Genomic DNA, 12,356 nt, shown 5'->3' on the forward strand with positions numbered 1-12,356 from the left:
AATCTCTTCAGGAAATGGAGATGCTGATGTGGTGTTGAGGGACCAGGTTGGATTGTCAGTTATGTGCACTCCCAGAAACTTGGTGCTCCTAACTCTACAGCAGAGATGTTTATGTGCAGTGAGGAGTGGTTGGATTCCACCTCACTGAAGTCCACAATCCTTATTTTGGTCCTGTCCACGTTGAGACTCAAGTTGTTGTGTCTGAAGGCAGCATACAGTACCAGTCTCTCAGAGGTGCTCAGACCTCTACTGTCAGTCCTGAGTAAAGCAGCTTCTTAAAGTATCTCTGCTTAATCAAGCTTACTCCAATATCTCAGTTAGTTCAACATACCCTTATTCCAGGTGCTTACCATTTCTGGGTGAGAGAGGACTCCCTCAGATACCATTTATATCTCTTAGCCTTACTGCAAAAGTTCAAAGTTTGATGTCAGTTTAGTATCAAAGTATGAACTCCCTTTCTTCCTGGGCATCTCAGGAAACAGCTCCTTATCCTAAACGTCTCGGGTGTACACCCTGCCAAATCCGTGAGATTGGGATGTCTCTCCCACACGTGGCTCAGTTTGTGTGAATGCTGTGTGATTTCCTGGCCTGTTACAGCTCGTTATCAGGAAATAACAGACTGCATACCCCATATAATTAAAGGAAGTATTTTTATGAATATTAACTTGAGTTAGTAAAGAAAAGAAAAAAAGAAAAAAGGGCCCATTATAATTAAGCAGTCAAATATGCACAGGTGGGATCTCTGCTCTTCCAAAATTCATATTCACTGATCCTCAGCAGATTCCTGCACCTTGCTCCATCGAAAAATGGTCCCCACCGGATTGAATCCTATGATCGGTTCTCTCCAGCGTCTTCTATCTTTACCTCCCGCTGAACAAAAATCAAGGCTGAAACCAGTGTCAGGCACAAAAAAAACCTGCCCCCCCGCCAGCCTTCTCTCCTGATTGCATGGCTAACATTTCGAAGCACCCACTATCTTTAACAATAACACAAACTCTGCTTCTACAGGAAGACCATTAGATGAAATACCCTACAACATCAGCAGTGAAACCTTTACCAGGGTGTGACACATATGCTACAATGAAATACCTTGAGATTCATTTTCTTGCACGCTTGTACAGGAAAATAGAAATATAACAGAATTTGATGATGGCAGCGCGCCTGCGTGTGCGCAGCTCTCCGGTGAAAAATGATATCGTATCTGTTAAATAGGGGCCATGGACAATTCTGAGTTCATGGAGAATGGACGTGAAAGCACAGAGGAACACCTGGAGAAATTTCTGAAACGCCCGGTCACTGTTGTCGTTACTGTGTGGTTCGGAATCTTTCGGAGGGTAGGCCTCAAAATGAGCGGCCTTGCCTGCTTTTGGCGATTGAGAAGGAGGTCGAAACGTTCGGATAGAGATGGCGCACAGCACTCGGTGTCAGAGAGCTGATCAGAGCTCGAAGTTTTCGAATGATTCAGAGTCGGATTGTGGTCGGCATAGCAGGGAGAATTTTTCTTCCTTCTCCCGTCTGCGTGAGCTGTGGGACATTTGAGAAACTTTGAACTTTACTGTGCTCACGGACTTCTTCATCAAGTTATGGTATTGTTACACTGTTTGTAACTATATGTTATAATTATGTGGTTTAGTCAGTTTTTTCAGTCTTGGTTTGTTCTGTGTTTTGTGATATCACACCAGAGAAAATAATGTATCATTTCTTAATGCATGCATTACTAAATGACAATAAAAGAGGACTGCGTGTCTTCATAATCATAATCATAATCAAAGAAAAAAACTATGCGCAGTCAAAGTCTGACAAAGAAGAAGAAAATCACTGCAAATGAAGATAATACAGAAAGCATTAGTTGTAAAGAATCATTGAAAGTGAGTCTGTAGGTTGTAGAGTCAGTTCTGAGCATTGGTGACTGATTTTATTCATGCCAGTTCAGGAGTTTGGTGACTGAAGGGTATTAACTGCTCCTACACTGTGCAGTGTGGGACCTGTGGCTTCTGAACATCCTGCCTGATGGTGGTAGAGAGATGAGAGCATGGCCTGGATGATGGCCTGTGCCCTCTGTTCCTAGAACCCCCCCCCCGCGCCCCCGTCCAATATAGGAGCTACAGTAATCATCCTCTTTACAAATACACTCTCAATATTCACACTTCCAAATATTCAACAGATTTCAATGAGATCCCCTAATTCTTCGAAAAAATACAGGCCTGGAGACATCAAATGCTCCTCATGTGTGAACCCATTCATTCCCAGAATAATTCTTGTGAACGTCTTCTGGAGCCTTCTTCAATTCCAGAGCATTCTTTCTTAGATAAAACTGCTCACAATGCACCAAGTGCAGTCTGAGCGATGCCTTATAAAACCTCAGCATTATATTCTTGCACTTATACTCTCGCCCTCAAGAAGTGTATATTAACATTGCATTGGCTTTACTTACTACCAACTCAACCTGCAAGTTAGCATTTGAGGAATCCTGTATAAGGACTCGAAGTCACTTTGCACCTCTGATTTCTGAATTTTCTCCCCACTTAGAAAAAAGTTTCTGCTTTTATTTCTTCTAACAAAGTACATGACCATACATATTCCTACACTTTATTCCAACTGCCACTTCTTTGCCCATTCTCATAATATGCCCAACTCCTTCTGAAGGCTCCCTGCTTTATCAACACTGCATGTCCCTCCACATATCTTCATATTTTCCGCAAACTTGGCCATAAAGACATCAATTCAGTCATCCAGATCATTGATGTATAATGTGAAATAAGGGGTCCCAACACCATCCCCCATGGAACTCCACTAGTCACCAGCAGCCAAAGAGAAAACACCCTTCCTATTCCCACTCGTTGTCTCCCATTGTTTATCTTTGCTAGTATCAATCATGTAGTACCATGGGATCTTATCTTTTTAAGCAGCCTTACCTTCAGTAATGGACTCCGACAGCTTACCAACCTCTGTAGTCAGGCTAACTGGCCTAACGTTTCTTGTCTTTTGCCTCTCACCCTTCTTAAATATTGAAGTGATTTTTGCAATTTTTCAGTCCGTCAGAACCATTTCAGTATCTGGTGACTTTTGAAATATCACTAGTAATGCTTCCATAAACTCCTCAGCTAGCTCTTCCTGAACCTTGAGATGCCATACATCAGATCCAAGTGACTTATCTATGACACGAAGCTGGGTGGCAGTGTTAGCAGTGAGGAGGATGCTAAGAGGATGCAGGGTGACTTGGATAGGTTGGGTGAGTGGGCAAACTCATGGCAGATGCAATTTAATGTGGATAAATGTGAAGTTATCCACTTTGGTGGCAAAAATAGGAAAACAGATTATTATCTGAATGGTGGCTGATTAGGAAAAGGGGAGGTGCAACGAGACCTGGGTGTCATTATACACCAGTCATTGAAAGTGGGCATGCAGGTACAGCAGGCGGTGAAACAGGCGAATGGTATGCTGGCATTTATAGCAGGAGGATTCGAGTACAGGAGCAGGGAGGTACTACTGCAGTTGTACAAGGCCTTGGTGAGACCACACCTGGAGTATTGTGTGCAGTTTTGGTCCCCTAATCTGAGGAAAGACATCTTTGCCATAGCGGGAGTACAAAGAAGGTTCACCAGATTGATTCCTGGGATGGCAGGACTTTCATATGAAGAAAGACTGGATGAACTGGGCTTGTACTCGTTGGAATTTAGAAGATTGAGGGGGGATCTGATTGAAACGTATAAGATCCTAAAGGGATTGGACAGGCTAGATGCAGGAAGATTGTTCCCGATGTTGGGGAAGTCCAGAACGAGGGGTTACAGTTTGAGGATAGAGGGGAAGCCTTTTAGGACCGAGATTAGGAAAAACTTCTTCACACAGAGAGTGGTGAATCTGTGGAATTCTCTGCCACAGCAAACTGTTGAGGCCAGTTCATTGGCTATGTTTAAGAGGGAGTTAGATATAGCCCTTGTGGCTACAGGGGTCAGGGGGTATGGAGGGAAGACTGGGGCGGGGTTCTGAGTTGGATGATCAGCCATGATCATAATAAATGGCGGTGCAGGCTCGAAGGGCCGAATGGCCTACTCCTGCACCTATTTTCTATGTTTCTATGTTTCTATAAACAATCTATTAACAGGAATTGAGAAAGAAATGAGCAAAAATTGCAAAGGGAGTGGAGTGTTTTGTGTGTGTGTGTGTGTGTGTGTGTGTGTGTGTGTGTGTGTGTGTGTTGGTGTTAGACTAGACTCTGGGAATTGAGGAGTCTAATAACTTGGGGGAAGAAACTGTTACACAGTCTGGTCGTGAGAGCCAGTTCAACATCAAAACAAGCAATTGATCATCAATACCAAAAGCCTGCATGGATTAGAGAAATGGCAACAAATCATTAAAAATGTGAAATTAGGTGTGCTAGAAAAATCATTGCAGGCACTACCCATTCATCAAATTTTTTTTTTCCAAAAAATCCCTTCAGGAAAATGCTATAAGGCTATTAAAACAAAAATGTCATGCCATCTGAAAAGTGTCTTCACCCAGGTAGTGTTAATCTGATCAACCATTCCAGTTACTGTAGACCACCCCTACATTCCTCTATCTATCACCCCCATCACTGCACTGCACCTTAAACACCTTAAATCACTTTTTATAATGCTGTTTACATTGTAAATACATGCAGGTGTTTATGCATTTATGCACATTTTATCTCATATTTTAACTTTATTCTTTACATATTTTTTATTCTCTATTTTGTTAAATATTGCCGCTCTTTTAGTTGCACGTCCCACCAACTAATATTGATTGGCACCTGATTAGTTCCAAGGGTTTAGATGGGGCTGAGTTTGTTAAGTGTGTCCAGGACGGATTCCTGTCACAGTATGTGGACAGGCCGACTGGGGGAATGCCATACTAGATCTAGTACTAGGTAATGAACCGGGTCAGGTCACAGATCTCTCAGTGGATGAGCATCTGGGGGACACTGACCACCGTTCCCTGGCCTTTAGCATTATCATGGAAAAGGATAGAATCAGAGAGGACAGGAAAACTTTTAATTAGGGAAAGGCAAATTATGAGGCTATAAGGCTAGAACTTGCGGGTGTGAATTAGGATGATGTTTTTGCAGGGAAGTGTACTATGGACATGTGGTTTAGAGATCTCTTGCGGGATGTTAGGGCTAAATTTCTCCCGGTGAGGAAGATAAAGAATGGTAGGGTGAAGGAACCATGGGTGACAAGTAAGGAGGAAAATCTAGTCAGGTGGAAGAAGGCAGCATACATGAGGTTTCGGAAGCAAGGATCAGATGGGTCTATTGAGGAATATAGGGAAGCAAGAAAGGAGCTTAAGAAGGTGCTGAGAAGAGCAAGAAGGGGGCATGAGAAGGCCTTGGCGAGTAGGGTAAAAGAAAACCCCAAGGCATTCTTCAATTATGTGAAGAAAAAAAGGATGACAGGAGTGAAGGTAGGACCGATTAGAGATAAAGGTGGTGGGAAGATGTGCCTGGAGGCTGTGGAAGTGAGTGAGGTCCTCAGTGAATATTTCTCTTCGTTATTCACCAATGAGAGGGAACTTGATGATGGTGAGGACAATATGAGTGAGGCTGATGTTCTGGACCATGTTGATATTAAGGGAGAGGAGCTGTTGGAGATGTTAAAATACATTAGGACAGATAAGTCACCGGGGCCTGACGGAATATTCCCCAGGCTGCTCCATGAGGTGAGAGAAGAGATTGCTGAGCCTCTGGCTAGGATCTTTATGTCCTCATTGTCCACGGGAATGGTACTGGAGGATTGGAGGGAGGTGAATTTTGTCCCCTTTTTCAAAAAAGGTAGTAGGGATAGTCCGGGTAATTATAGACCAGTGAGCCTTACGTCTGTGGTGGGAAAGCTGTTGGAAAAGATTCTAAGAGGTAGGATCTATAGGCATTTAGAGAATCATGGTCTGATCAGGGACAGTCAGCGTGGCTTTGTGAAGGGCAGATCGTGTCTAACAAGCCTGATAGAGTTCTTTGAGGAGGTGACCAGGCATATAGATGAGGGTAGTGGATGTGATCTATATGGATTTTAGTAAGGCATTTGACAAGGTTCCACATGGTAGGCTTATTCAGAAAGTTAGAAGGCATGGGATCCAGGGAGTTTGGCCAGGTGGATTCAGAATTGGCTTGCCTGCTGAAGGCAGAGGGTGGTGGTGGAGGGAGTACATTCAGATTGGAGGATTGTGACTAGTGGTGTCCCACAAAGATCTGTTCTGGGACCTCTACTTTTTGTGATTTTGATTAACGACCTGGATGTGGGGGTAGAAGGGTGCGTTGGCAAGTTTGCAGACGACACAATGGTGGGTGGTGTTGTAGATAGTGTAGAGGATTGTCAAAGATTGCAGAGAGACATTGATAGGATGCAGAAGTGGGCTGAGAAGTGGCAGATGGAGTTCAACCCGGAGAAGTGTGAAGTGGTACACTTTGGAAGGACAAACTCCACGACAGATTACAAAGTAAATGGCAGGATGCTTGGTAGTGTGGAGGAGCAGAGGGATCTCGGGGTACATGTCCACAGATCCTTGAAAGTTGCCTCACAGGTGGATAGGGTAGTTAAGAAAGCTTATGGTGTGTTAGCTTTCAGAAGTCGAGGGACAGAGTTTAAGAGTCGCGATATAATGATGCAACTCTATAAAACTCTGGTTAGGCCAGACTTGGAGTACTGTGCCCAGTTCTGGTCACCTCACTATAGGAAAGATGTGGAAGCATTGGAAAGGGTACAGAGGAGATTTACCAGGATGCTGCCTGGTTTAGAAAGTATGCATTATGATCAGAGATTAAGGGAGCTAGGGTTTTACTCTTTGGAGAGAAGGAGGATGAGAGGAGACATGATAGAGGTGTACAAGATAATAAGAGGAATAGATAGAGTGGATAGCCATCGCCTCTTGCCCAGGGCACCACTGCTCAATACAAGAGGACATGGCTTTAAGGTAAGGGGTGGGAAGTTCAAGGGGGATATTAGAAGAAGGTTTTGTACTCAGAGAGTGGTTGGTGCGTGGAATGCACTGCCTGAGTCAGTGGTGGAGGCAGATACACTAGTGAAGTTTAAGAGACTACTAGACAGGTATATGGAGGAATTTAAGGTGTGGGCTTATATGGGAGGCAGGGTTTGAGGGTCGGACAACATTGTGGGCCAAAGGGCCTGTACTGTGCTGTAATGTTCTATGTTCTATGTTAACTCACCACAACAAGTTCCTAATACACGCAAATGTACAGTACTGTGCAGAATTCTTAGGCACATATCTATAGCTAGGGGGGCTAAGTCTTTTGCACAGTACTGTATATTATGTCTTCCCAGTTTTCAAATAACGCTTAATATTACTGAGCTAAAACAAATCTAAGTGCTCTCATTTCTGATTCCCAGCCACCTTTCTACTTTAACCAATATACAGTACTGCGCAAAAGTCTTAGGCACTGTAGCTACATATATGAGACTGGGACTTTGGCACACCACTGTGTATGGCAAATAAAGTTGATCTTGATGTTAATTACAGATGTTGATAGGTGTTTATTACCACAGTTGTTCTGATCAGGAATGTATGTCTGAAAGGACAGATCCACAGAGTCTAAAGGCCATGTCTGACCAATGTGTGGAACCACTGGATGGTACACAATGGTGGCTTACTGATAGATCAATGGAGAACATTTCTCTGTCACAAACTCACTAGTCGACTATATAAGTTGCTTTGTTCATGAATTGAAGGGCAGGTACTTGCAAATCCCAAAAATAGCTGCTGGGACTTTTTCCAAATAAACAACAATTGAAACAGACTCAGTAGTCACTTTATTGGGCAGCTCCCGTCCCTAATAAACCATATGCTGCTTGTCTTCTGCTGCTGCGGTACTTCCAATTCAAAGTTCGATGTGGAGTGTGTTCAGAGATGCTCTTCTGCACACCACTGTTGTAATGTGTGGTTATTTCAGTTATTGTCACCTTACTGTCAGCTTGGACCGGAGCTCTGACTTCTCTCATGAACAAAGCATTCTTGCCCACAGAACTGCTGTCACCAGCTGTTTCTTTTTTTAATTTTTGCATCATTCTCTGTAAGCTCCGGAAACTGTGTGTGAAAATCCAAAAAGATCAGCAGTTTCTGAGATACTGAACTCACCCCATATGGCAGCAACCATCATTGCACAGTCAAGCTAACATTTCCTCCATTATGACATTTGGTCTGAACGCCAGCTGAATCCTTTGATCATGTCTGCATGTCTTTATGCATTGAGTGCTGCCACATGATTGGGTGATCAGATATTTCCATTAATGAGCAGACGTACAGGCAATGGCACTGAATGTGTATTTGCACTTCTGGTGAATAGTGAGATTTTAGCCAGAGGATGGTGAATTTGTGGAACTTAGTACCACAGGCAGCTGTGGAGGTATTTAAGGCAGAGCTTAATAGGTTCTTGATTGACAATGGCATCAAAGGTCATGGGGAGAAGACTGGGGAGTGAGGCTGAGGAGGGGAAAAAGGATCAGCTGTGATTGAATGACGGAGCAGACTCGATGGGTCAAATGGCCTAATTCCGCTCCTATGTCTTATGGTCTTAGGGTCTTATTTACCTGAACCATTGAAGAACCAGCAAGCTGAACATTTTCATTTATTCTCTTTATCAAACTGATGAATGTTTGGTCATCATAATCAAATCTATCACCAAAAACTATGGAACAGATGATATTGCCCACAGCAGCATTTAACTGAATGGTTGGATTAAATTCTTGGCTTGCAGAAACACAGATCATTCACAAGTTACGGAAAATGCAGAATACCATTCGACTCTTTATTAAGTGTCCTGAATAGTCTTTCAGTTTCCTCTTTGAATTCAACATATTTCTGGTGATTTTCACTTATTGATTTCTATATGTTATGTACAGTGCCTATAAATATTATTCATTCTCTCCCCCCCCCGGAAGTTTTCTGTGTTTAATTGTTTTACAACATTGAATCACCATGGATTTAATTTGGCTTTTTTGACACTGGTAACACAAAAAGACTCTTTTATGTTACAGTGAAAACAGATCTCTACCAAGTGGCCTAATTATTTACAAATAATAAAAAAAACAAAATAATTGATCACATAAGTATTTCGCCCCTTTAATATGACTCACCAAATCAACATGGGTGCAGCCAAATGGTTTTAGAAGTCACTTAATTAGTTAAATGGAGATCTATGTTTGGAGACCTGTGTGCAGTCAAGGTTTTGCAATTGATTGCAGCAAAAATATACTTGCACATCGAAGATCCAACTGATGAGTCAGTGAAGAAGAAGATGAAAGCCCTTAACTCCGACTGGAGTCATCGGGCAGCTGTCATAACGGCCTGTTTTTAGCAGGCTTTCCTATTTTGACAAGCCTGAGTTGCTAGATTGATGCTCCACCCAGCATAGATGGAAAGTATGCAAGGGAGCTGGCTGGATTCGAACTCACGAGCCTTCGCTCTGAAGTCCGGTGCTGATGCCACTACTCCACCAGCCGGCAAGTTATATATCTCTCGTTACATGTGTGCGGAAAATTTGAAGTTAATAACTCATCTCCTTCTACTTTAGGTCACAAACTTATCAATCACTCCTACTGTGGACCACTTTCTGGAGGTCCAAGACGCCGACTTCTACAAAGAAGGAATCTGTATGCTGCATGACTACTGGATGAAGTGTGTAAATGTAGGAGAGGACTATGTTGAAAAATAAATGTGCTAGGTTTTCTAAAATTGATTCCGTCTACCTTATCAATCACCCCTCGTATATTGTGGTTATATGTTTGTGGTTTTGGACCTTTTTGATTAGAACTGATGGTACAATTGTCTTAAACACTGAGCTGTAGACAATAAACAGCAGCCTGACCTAAGTATTAGTATTTTCCAGGCAATGCAAGGCCAAGTGGAGAGCCTGTGTAGTTACATCTGCTGTAGACCTACTGTGAGATTAGGAAATCTCACTAGCCCTCAGCAGACTTCAAATCCCCTGGTTCAACCATGGCTTTTGCTTTTGGCATGTCAGGTATGTTCTTGGAGGCACACACTCATCCACACAAGTCTTGATGAAGTTGGGGATAACGCTGGTGTATTCAATAAGACGTGAAAATGAATCCCTGAATATCATCCAGTCCACTGATTGAAAGCAGTCCTTTAAGCCAGGGGTCCCCAACCTTTTTTGCACTGCGGACCGGTTTCATATTGACAATATTCTTGCGGACCGGCCGACCGGGGTGGGGTGGGGGGTAGGGTTGCCAACGGACAAAAGTAGCAGTCAAATACGCTGGGTTTACCCCGAGAAAGACTACAATGACCATGAAGCCTTCCGCGGCACCAGTGCGCATGCGTGTACGGTTTTTTTCTACAAGTCGTTTTTTGGCGATTCTGCTCGGTGGAGGGGGGTGGGGGGTGTTAATCACGACCGGAATATCGGTGATAAGTGGCTAATACACTCGATTTCCTTCTAAAAGGGTTTATCTAACGAATTTAATATTAAACACACAGCGCATATTTTCCTCGCATGAATATAGTGATAAGTCAATTATCTGGGGAGGACAGGGAAGCTTGAAGTAAGTGTTGAACGAACTTCCAGTAGAAGTGGTAGAGGCAGGTTCGATATTATAATTTAAAGAAAAATTGGATAGGTATATGGACAGGAAAGGAATGGAGGGTTATGGGCTGAGTGCAGGTCGGTGGGATTAGGTGAGAGTAGCGTTCAGCACGGACTAGAAGGGCAGAGATGGCTTGTTTCCGTCCTGTAATTATTATATAGTTATATAAGTCAATAGCATCGTAACATTTTAAGTATCGTTTGGATATTAAACACGCAGCACATATTTTCCCCGTATGAACATTTAAAATCATTGCAACACACCAATATCGCTGAATCAGTGGGAGCCCTGGGATTGTTTTCCTGCAACAAGACGATCCTATCGAAGGGTGACGAGAGACAGCGATACTCGAACGGGGTTCCTAATGTCCAGTCTATTCCACAATTTAGTTTTCGTTGCATTCATTGCAGAGATACGTTGGAAATGGAAGCAACGTTTTCAGTGCTTTCGTAGCTATCTCAGGATATTGAGTCTTGACTTTGATCCAGAATGCCGGCAGAGATGTTATGTCAAACATACTTTTCAGCCCGCCGTCATTTGCAAGCTGGAGAAGTTGATCTTCTTCCAGCGCTGTCTGTCTGTCTGTATCTTGTTTTACGGCGGTTGGCATCCAGCCTAATGGTGCATTACCGCCACCCTCTGCTCCAGAATGTGCACCAGACATATATTCTAAATTCCTTCACCCAATCGCGCGCGCGCGCACACACACACACACACACACACACACACACAAACCCACACTTCACCCTCCCATCTTTGACCATCCTAGTATCCTATTCCTGATTATCCGTCATATCCTATAAAAAAAACCCCTGTACCCCTTGAAAACGCTAAAAATACCCGGACTTGTGCTCTCTCACCCATGCCCAGCAACCCTTTTAATGTGAATTCCTGCACCCCCAACTCCCTTAATTTATTTCTCATCATCTCTCTCTGTATCCCATACATCCTGCAACACAAAACTACATGTTCTACTGACTCCTCTTCCTGACATTCCTCACACAATCCTGTCTGGTGTTTCCCTATCATTTTCAATGTTTTGTTTAATGCACAATGCCCCAGCCTTCACCTAGTCTACACAATTTCCTCTCTTCTGTTTCCATTACCTACCTTAGTACCTGCAACACTCTTTTCTATTTGATATAAATGCCTCCCTTTCCCCTCCCTGTCCCATCTTTCTTGCCACATTTGGTTGACTTTTTCCCAGATTACACACTTAAACTCTGCTTTACTGATACTAATGTGCATTTCCACATTTTCTTTCTTTAATGCCCTCTTTGCCAACTCATCCACCTTCTCATTCCCCTTCACCCCTACATGTGCTGGAACCCATAGAAATTTTACCTGACCTCCCTGATTTGCAATTCTTGTAACTGTGACGAGAATACACATAGATTAAGATGTTAGCTGTCCTGTGCTGGCACCAGTGGGATCAGCAGTTGGTCTGCCACCTGTCTTCAGGAGAAAGAGAGATAAGGAAAACAATGGCACCCAAACAACACCACGAGGTAACGAGACCCTAGAAGCGGTGCGCCTCCCACAAGTCGGTGGGAGTTTTGGAGGGCTGATCACGGGACCAAGCCATAGACGCACAGGGTGGAAAGGTACGACCGGCGGGAACCTGGTGTGTGTCCGCCCTTGCCTGGGTGCCAGGTTCACCACAGAGAAACGATCGTATCTGGAAACAGAGGGGTCACGGTCGGTGACCTCAGAAGGCATCACAAAGGGCTCGCCCGAAAGCTGACTGCGAGGAATATCGAAGGTCTGTGTGGAAGCCGTTTG

This window comes from Mobula hypostoma, chromosome 9 (genome assembly GCF_963921235.1).
Source record: "Mobula hypostoma chromosome 9, sMobHyp1.1, whole genome shotgun sequence".
Taxonomy (NCBI): domain Eukaryota; kingdom Metazoa; phylum Chordata; class Chondrichthyes; order Myliobatiformes; family Myliobatidae; genus Mobula; species Mobula hypostoma.